Here is a 9,993-nt window from a genome sequence, read left to right on the forward strand (position 1 = left end):
TGTCTTATCCTTTGCTGAATAATAGGTGTAGAAGAGGATCTCTCTATGGCTTCAGGAAGGGGCATCTTAAGTAAAAGCCTCAGTACCAGATACAGGTGTGATGCACTTAGGGCACATGTCCTGGGATGAGTTGCCAGGTACCTTGAGGTTTCCACAGTTTACTGGTGTAATTACTGATGGAGAGATTATGTTGTCTATACTTAAAGAGAAATCACAGCCTGCTTTCCCCTGCAAGTTAGATGTTTATTCTTAATTTACAATCACAAGGCCAGCAACAGAATGAGATTTTTTTTTTTGTTGTTGTTACTGCCAAGCTGAATTGACTTTTTCTACCATCTTTACTGTACAACACTATTCAAAGCCTGGTGGACTTTCAAGTTTACTTTAAGGCATATTCAACAGCTGTAATCTTCTAAGACTGTGTGTCCTAAAGACGAGATGCTTTTGTCTTAATGCAATTTCAGACTTTGTTCTTGCCATACAGCTAAATTACATATCCATGGCAGGTAACATCTTTAACCTATTTGTCTATTCAACATTGTCAACTTGATAACTCCCTGAAAACTGAGGCTTATGGTAAAAAATTTAGTTATTAGTAGTGGCCTGTTGTGGGCCATAACATGAAAAAACAAACAAGAAGTCTTTCTAATTTGTTGTTTCACAACATAACAAGAAGTAGTAAACATTGGCAAATTTATTTTAAGGGCATGCATGAGTCAGTCCCTCAGTGCCTCTCTTGGATGGTCAAACCCCTCCTCAGAGGAGAGTTGAAGCTAATTTTGTCAGTTTTGCAGATGAACTTAACGTGAAAGTTGCTGTGGCAAGGTTTCATGATAGTGATGATGATAATGCACACTTCTCTCTTTTCTCAGAGCTAGTGCTTTATTATTGCACCTCTTATCTTCCAGAATACTACTGCTGAAATGCACCTGCTATAGACAGGGTGCTGCACGTACCAGCCAGGTACAGCACTGGGGAAGAGTTTTGAGAAGGGTTTGGATCAGTGACCCTCTGGCAGCCCCCTGCTCTCAGGTAACACATCGCAAAAGCTCTGAAAACATAGGCAAAAATTATGCTTGTATTTATGGCTCAGCCAATAGACGCCGAGTGAGTGGCATGGGGTTCAGTATACCTGATACAGTAGGTGAAAGAGCTGCATTGGTTGTGCTGGAATTGATAGACCAACGTTCTGTTAGGCTACTTTCTCCCTAGTGTTTATGATGACTGTCTGAAAGCAGGGTAAGAAAGTACCTGGAGGTTTGGACATCGGTGCTCTGTAATCCATGGAGCTCTCTAGCCCAGGTCCCAGTTTCAAAGCATTTGGAAGACATTGTAAGAAGCTTCTTTTTAGTTCAAGGGCAAGTCACGTGCCACTGAAAAACAGCAAACCAGTTTTGGACAAAGGAGGACCTTCTCTATGCTGTGTAACACTGGAACCTCCAATACTGCATATGCATTGTTAAGGGATCACAATGGTAGCCACACCAGGGCAATGTGCAGCAGGGCTGTGAAGTCCTCAAGCAACTTCTCACTTTTGCAGCTTTACAGCCTATCTTAAATGTATTTCAGAATAGTTTGCTTAAAATTAAGCACAGAAAGACAATACATTCATCACATCCCCTTTACAAGGCTGTTCAAGGAACTAGGCTTGTGTGTGTCGTAGCGTTTTATAGCAATGGTCTTTCTATAGGTCCCCATGCTTTCAGCAAATAACAGAGAAGCTGGCTCGCCTCAGAGGCAGACTAGGTTCTGTTTATTTTATGAATGCATACAGTCAGCGTATCTGCAGTTTGTCAGCTTATGGTGCTGTTCGTTTAGCTGCTTTGTACCTATACACACATACATATATAAAATGTCTATGAAAAGTATATTAATATAATTCTATCTCAACAGATTTAATTCTTAAATGCTACATATACTTGTTTAATCTCTCATTTTAGAAGTAGGAAAGGTTAGATTATAACATCAGGTTAGCTCTCTTTGAAGCAGGTAATAATTAAGTTGATTCACTGTTGCAATTACTGTCAAATCCCCCTTAATTACCACGGATTTTATAGCAGCTTCATTATACGTCTGCTGTAATGCATTGTGGCCCAAAGGAGAAGTGTTGCAGGAAATTCTGCATAGCATGTATAATTCTAACCTGCAGTTAAAGCTTCTAGTGAAAGCCTCTGCACTAAATTTATCTTTTTTGACATTTTTCCCCCTATTATTTAAAGCAGTTGAACTGGAGTAACACCACTAAAATATACACCTAACTTCATAAGTGAAAATTGATCTCTTCACAGGTATTAGGAATAAAAATGGAGAAATGCTAAAATTAGCCGTGAATTATTCTTGGGAAACTGCTCAGCAAAAATGAACACTTCTGGTCTGGTGTCACAGAGGGGGGAGAAAACTTCTGCCCCATCCTGCAAATCATATACCCCTGAACAACCTTTCCTCGCTTGAGTAGTCCCACTGAATACAGCTTTTAAGGCAGTAAGAATTTGCCAGATCAGTCTGCTATATATCAATATTTTCATCCATTGTTCATTTTACATTTTATAAACTGGATTATACAAATATAAGGAACCTGCACAACCAATAGCTTTGATGGTTTTTATTTCACCTGCATGTTGAATATGCTGTTACAGTCTATTATAAAAATATTTGGACAATAGTAGCACCTACTTTGTTATCAATCACGCAAGAATTTTTAAAGCAACTCTTCTTTAGAACTGACCTTCCAACTAACTTCTGTAACAACATAGCCTCATGAAACGGCTGCTTTATGACTCGTGTGTCACTGCTTGTTTCCATTGGAAAAATCTTTACAAATCAGGGTCTGTAAATTGAGCCTGCAACAGTTCAAAACAGATAACTGAATAATGTGTCCCATGGATTCTCTGGTAACGAAGGAATTTACTCCACAGAATATATTAGATGCAGAAAGGGCTTCAGTGTCAGTGACACTATTGGCAGCTGTGTTAACAGTTAAGGAGCTGGCTTTGTACAGCAGTACAGTTATTAAATTTCTCCAGAGACCATGACTCATTAATCAAATATTCATACATCTCTGTAAATACACACTGAACAGAGAATACCCTCAGAGTTAAGCATCCCAGCACAAGTGCTCTTTCATGTAACACTGACAAAATCCTGAGAACATGCGGTCATGTTTTGCATTTCTAATGCTGTATGTACTCTGTAGTACCCCAATTCCTAAAAACAGAACACAAATGATCTTACTGATTGCAAGTGTTACACAGTCACAATTAAAATTGCTTCACTATTGCTTCATACCATCTTTTTAAAAGTGAAGACAGTGAATCAATTCTTCTGTTCTTTGTTTACCATCAGACAAGTAACTTTTTCCCATACGGATGGAGAAACCCAAGGCCATGCTCCTATTAATACAAGAATTTGTATTAGCATGAAAACAACAAACCACTGGTTGAACTGTGATGGCCAAAGAACTTCATATATTTGCAAAGACATGAGCTTGTTGTATTTAACAAATACTGTATTTTGTGTTTCCACAGTGCCATAGAATGGCATGTCTTCTCACCTGCTCCAGGGGAGGCACAAACATGTCTGAACTGAAGTTTTGACCTTGGGCAGGTTGAGATCACAGTTCAGAGCTGAAGTATCTCTCAGTGATCAGCTGAAGCTCTCCTGTATAAGCCTTTGAAAAAGTACAGTATTCCATTTGAACTCCCCATCCTAATGTATTCATATCTAGGCCTTTGGTTTTGGCTGTTGCAAGTTCTGATTTATACTTCTGATTAAGGCTCTCGGTGGGTTGAAGTAGTCAGATGCCTGTATAGAGTGTTATTGTAAATGGGGATTATCGTATTGCTGAATGTGGAGTTTTAAAATTCTGTACTATTGTGCTCTGCTGAACTCAAGGGAACAAGGAATGGAAGGGAATGACCTGAGTCTTCAAGTCCAACCCTCTGAAAGTGTAGCCAGCACAAAATCCCAAATGATCTTGGTAAGAGAGGGGGGATTTACAGCTAAATCCTGGAAAGAGGTGAGTCTCAGATTATATTCCTATGTAGTTTTTAGAGGCTGGGACATAGAATTCACCCCTGGAACCAGTTCCTAACTGCAGATTTTGAAGGGAAATTTGTAAACTTGCATAACATGCTTATATTCTGTAAGTAACTTGTAAATGGCCCAGTTTAAGGATTGAACTCTGATTGGAAAAGACTTCCTTTTTTAGTTCCCTTTCTAATAAATACAGATGCTCTAGCTTAAGCACCTCCAGAATTCCTACCACATTAATTTCAGTGCATTTTGATTTTCTTTAACAAGGCTTGACATTTACACTTAAAAAAGAAAATCCTCTCCTATATTTAATTAGGGCACTGACTGAGACAGGATAGCAATAACCTCACGCACTTCTGTGTAAGACAAAATCCACACCACCTTGCTCCACGAGTCAGCACATGCCAGTAAAGCAGTTGTGGGTATCTGCTGTGTGCCACGCAGAAAACAGCACGAGGCTGCAACTACAATCCCCCTTGCCTCTTGTCCACCTAAGTACCAGGCCCCAGTCCTGGACATCCTACAAGTGATCCCACTACCTTGCATGACCTTATTCACTGATCCAGCAAACTGCTGGATGTTGATAAATACCTAAAACATTGACTTTAGTAATGTTCCCTTGGGGCACGGGGATTCACTGGCAGGATCAGTGTAGGAAAGGAGGAGATGGAAAATAAGAATAACGTGTGAATGCTGAGCAGAGAGCCCACAAAGCCTTGGTTTTAACACATGCCTACACACCCACCAGAGCTAGGTGAAAACAGCAAACATTTATTTGCGCATCTTCTTGCATAAATAAAACCCTGCTGATTTGCTTTGATGGCATTTACGACCACATTTATTCATAAACATTAGAGTGAGCAAGTTTTTATTTGCAGGAGCGTTCATAGAAAACAAAAGCATCGTGAATTCTGGTGTGAATAAATACCAGAGAGCTCTCACACGAGAAGGGCTTCTGCAGTCATTAAGTAAAGCTCTTTTTACTATTCACACTGTGGATTCAAACAATTACAGCTGCCCGTGAACTGCTTACAAACAGGGAAGGGAACTGTTTATAAAGCTCAGTTCATCCAATTAGGCAACAGAAACCGTCTCATGAAGATAGCGAATCATAGGGTCAAATGATGATTACTCAGGGCTCAATCCTGACTCTCTCGAACTCCTTTTTACATCTTTTTGGCAGTGCAAATAAGTTACCAGCATTTTAACACCCCTTTCCGTAACGTCGGCATGGCCTCACCAAGATGGTGGGAGGCTGTATCACCTTTGTGCTGCCAGAAAGCAGCTGTAGGCTAACAGAGGCTCCAGCTGTAGGGTTCGCATAAGGAGTGTTGGGCTGGAATACTGCTGTGTGTTACACCTGGCTGTGAGTAATCAGCGGCAGGGTGGTAAAGGACCATAAAGTAATCTGGCATATTCTGTCCCCTTGGAGGCTCCTGGTAGCACAAGAAGAGCTGGTGCTCCAGCCTCCCCAAAAAGCCCTATCACCTTGGATGAAATTGTTGCATAAACAGAACATGGGGCGGGCTGGATTTCAAATATGCTGTTTGTATTCATTTGTGGCATTATTGACCTTTCATAACTCACTGACGGTTGCTTTTCATTCCATCATTTCAGTTAAGAGATTGTCAATAACTCTGGAAATAAATCAGGTCTCCAGAGTGAGTCCATTTTCTTACTGTAATTAATGGCAAACAGGACATCCCTTCCCTGCCTCCCCAAATACCCTGTTGTGTCCTTCTGGCTGTGCTGTGCCTAACTGAACTGCTTGCCTGCTTCTCATTACCAATGCTTTTGGGTTTGGAGGGGTAAGTTAAAGGAAAAAAAAAAAACACAGAAGACTTTCCTTACAGTAAAAAATTTGTAAGCCAAGGACAAGGGCAAAAACTAAGACCAGGGCCTGTTATTGCTTCTCTCGCAGAGCTGGGCAGCAGCAGACTGCCCATGGCCACGGCACAGCCGGGCAGCGCTCAGGGGAGGAGGGGGATTCCTTCCTTCACATCCACACTCCCTGTTTTCCAACTGCGTTTTCATGCCAATTGCAGATAAATGAACCTGATGTTTAAGTACCAGTTAATGTACATAGAACAACCACTTGTTTGCTGTTAGTACTTTAACTAAGGGGCATGTTCACCATGCTAAATGTCAATCAGGTGTATTTACCATATAATTTTAAAAGTGCAAGGTCGTGTCGACTCCTCTGGGAGCCAGTCAACTCACCACGAACAGATCCAGACTCACACCGTCTTGCCTTGTACAGGAATCAGGGAAGAGCAGGTTTTGTTCAGAACATGAAGCCAGTGCTGGCTTTGAAAATCAGGCGAGGGGATGCGTGGCATCCCCTCAACACCAGTTGCCACTGCACCTGTAAGGAAATACAGCAGCTGCCTTTACGTAGTTCTTACCTACTCATGTGCTTGTCATTGAGGGGCATCTCATTAATACTGTGGGAAAAATGTAACTGCCAAGGGAGACATGCTTGGGGGACTCACTGTTCTCACAGGGGCAGAGCTGCTTGGAGACCTTCAGTTACAAATTAGGGTGGCCTCAGTTTCGCAGCTCTGCTGAAGCACGGCGGGCTGACGAGGCGGAAAACCAGTCTTTAAAGAAAGGCAGCACAAACAAGCAATCCTGTTGGTAGCCACAGATGGGCACTAACTTGGTAACGGTCTTGAGTATCTTTCTGTTTCTAGGCCTTCTGGAAGTTGGTCCACAGTTCTCCAGACCCTGTTTCTCTCTGAGGTCAGTTGTCTCTACCAACATTAATAAATAATTCCCTCACCTAAACGGCTGCTTTAGAAATTACCATTTCATGAGCCATTATGGGGCAAAACGAGCCTTCCAGCCTCATCCGTTCCGAGAGCTATTTGTGAGGATCTGCTGGCTTGTTCCCCGTGGAGTTAAACCAGTGCACTGGGTTTCTCCCCCAGTCTCAGACTTTGGGTTGAAAAGTTGTCAGAAAACAGCCGCTGCCTTTCGTGATTGCCTGCAGGGAAGGTGGGTGCTGGCCAAAGGCGTTTTTAAAGGTCGTTGAGTTTGGCTTGAGATGCCATTGGCCACAGAGCCAAATGGGAAAAGGATGTGGCGGCCAGCGGGTTTTTGCCATGGAGGAGCGGCACAGCCAGGTCACACGGAGAGGTCCTTTGCGCTACACCACATGGGCTACCCGAGCTCCCAGCCCCAGCTACAGCGCTGCTTGGGGAAGGACAAACACCAACACCTTGGCCATCAGCTCTGAGTGCGATGGGGTTTGGGCGCTGGTCTGGTAGTGGCAAGTCAAAGAGGACCCTGAGGTCTCTCATTAGTTTGAAAAATGAAGCCGATATCTTTGCTAGAAGGGGAAGGTAGAGTCCCAGCTAATCGTTTAGAGTCCCGAGGTTGTGTCAAGCTTGTTAGATATTATAAACACACAAAGAAATGTTCCTTCTAAGGAAAAAGGAAATGGCAGATAAGAAAAAAAGAAAAGGTTATTAGGTGATTAGAAGCTCAGACTCTGAAAAGAGCTACTATTTGCCACCTTCTGTGGAACGTGCAGTCTGGTTCCGTCAGGCAAGCGAGTAATCAGCCAGTGATTTGTGGAAGTCCTTTAAGAAAATAGGCCACTGCTGGGTGTGTGAGTAACTAATGCTCATTTGGTTTGTGTTTGAAGGCAGCAGCAGCAACAGTGATGACACAAATTAATTGCACGGTTTTCAGGAGATAATGCAGACAAGGTAAAGAGAATTACTATGCGATTAACATAGTTTCCAATTAAAGTCCCCTGTAGTTACCAAAAAACATTAATTTCTAGTAACTTGGTAATTTAACTTGTGTCACCACTGTACACAAGTGCACCAGGGCAACGTATGGGCTTGTCTATGCTTAAGCCTTGTATAGGAAACATGAAAAAAAAAATCTGAAAATAGCCATCAGTTTTTAACAACTATTTGCAGCGGGCTTCAAATAAAACACCACTGTGGTAAACTAAAGGATTTACTAACCGATTAAAGGACCCAAACCCAGCTGCTGTTCTAGCACTGAAGTCTTTTGCCCTTAGTCAAAAAGGGAAAAAAAATTCCACTATTTAAATAAACTCAGCAAACATGTTTCACCCATTACGTTTATGAACAAGTTGCAAAAAGAATGAGACAAATGAAACTATTTCGCCTTTCCAGAGAAGTTTGCTGTTGGGATGGCAGAACTACATTTTTCTTTTTAACACTTAAGTCCTACAGTTCTTACGTTTCCATTAGACCATTTCTATTACAAGAATACCAAGCCAAAGGTCTTTTGAATAGCAGCTCATTTCTGGAGACACAACTAGCGTAGGTGGGTATGCGCACATGGGATTTTCTAAGCTACCTGAACTTCAGCCAGTGGAGTTCAGAAAGAAGGAAAATCCATCCTTTAGTTCCTGCCTCAGATAAAGCCACCTGCACCGCAGCGGGACCAAGTGGCCCATGATGTACTTCTAAGTGTGCAGCAGACCAAGAGGTACGCAGGCCTGGACACGGGAAACCTGCAGAATTATCAGGCCTGAGCAGTTTTGTTTTAGTCCCATGACAAAATACAATCACCAAGTAGTGTCATTACTGTTTTTATCACATGCATGTCCAGAAACATCCATCTGTTTTCACCCTGCCTGTTTCAAAATGTAAGTGCACTGGGTGAGCAATATGGGAAGAGTCGTTCCTTTGACATCACCCTGATTGCCAGGCTTGTTCCCAGCAACGTTATGAAGGCTGAAGTCTGCAGTGGGGTAGGATGGATAAAGTCTTTCAAAAGAGTTGTGGCTCGTTGTCTGTATGACTTGAGACATATCAATGTTGTACAGTAACCTTCATTTAAAAAAATAAAAATACCACATAATTGGAAAAAAGTCCACTATACCGCTATGCATTTTTGTTAGTTTCACATAACTCAGCACCACTTTCAACTTCATTACAAATATTGCAGGCTCCTGTGCATGAAAGCCCCTGAAGCTGATTACATTTGATTATTATTACTACAACAACAGAAGCTGTAAATGGAGAGTACGTTATTGATTCGACTAATCCGCTGGATGCAGGTTGTTCTCTACCGTGCATTTGTTACCCTTCGGGCCAGTCTGGTTTTTAACAGGCTTACATGGTAAGATTTTCAACACTTCTGGGTGAGAATATTACACAGCCTTGTATTCCCTTGCCGGAACCTCTTCCTCGAGCATCTTCCCCTTTCCCAAAGACATCTGTCCTTTTACCATTCCTTCCAACTCCTCTCTCCCTCACCAGTGCACGTACACTACGGAAAATGTAGCACTTCCCTCTCTCCCTAACCTCACTCTTCAGCTATGGAGTAACAAAGCCACAGAGCTACAAGTTAATCTTCCTTAAATCCATCCCTGCAGGCTCCTGATAATTTTTCCTGTTCTTCTGTGCACTTTAATTAGTTAATGCCTTCCTTGTGGAAAGGTAAGCAGAAAGGAGAGCATCAGTGAAACCAGATTATACCGATTATATCCCTCTGCTCTGTGACAGAAGCTTTTAAAGATGCAGCATAGGATTGCATTTTTTTTAAATGTGAAAGCAAAGTACAACTTCATGTCTAATTTCCTGGCCACTGTCACCCAAAGGAACCACTCAGCGGTTTTGCATTATTTTTGCTAAAGCTACATTAACTTGTGCTTCACTAAACAGGAATCTTCTGTTTTCCAGCTCTCACTGACATTCACATTTCTCCTCGTTTTGACATCTAAATTCCATAAATATGTTGTTTACTCCCTCTTCTGGGCTATTAATGAAAAATATTAAGATCAAGCCAAACATCCTCACAAACATGCAGCATCTAAAAGTAGTATTATGCCAGTTATTAGTAGGATTCAACAGTGCAGAGGTTACTAATTTAGACAAACGATGTGTGGGTTTTTTTTCCCTGAAAACAAGTGAACACGATCTCATTTCGGCTTTTTGGAGTATTAACTCAATTAACACGTGCAAACGCACA

This window comes from Pelecanus crispus, chromosome 5 (genome assembly GCF_030463565.1).
Source record: "Pelecanus crispus isolate bPelCri1 chromosome 5, bPelCri1.pri, whole genome shotgun sequence".
Taxonomy (NCBI): domain Eukaryota; kingdom Metazoa; phylum Chordata; class Aves; order Pelecaniformes; family Pelecanidae; genus Pelecanus; species Pelecanus crispus.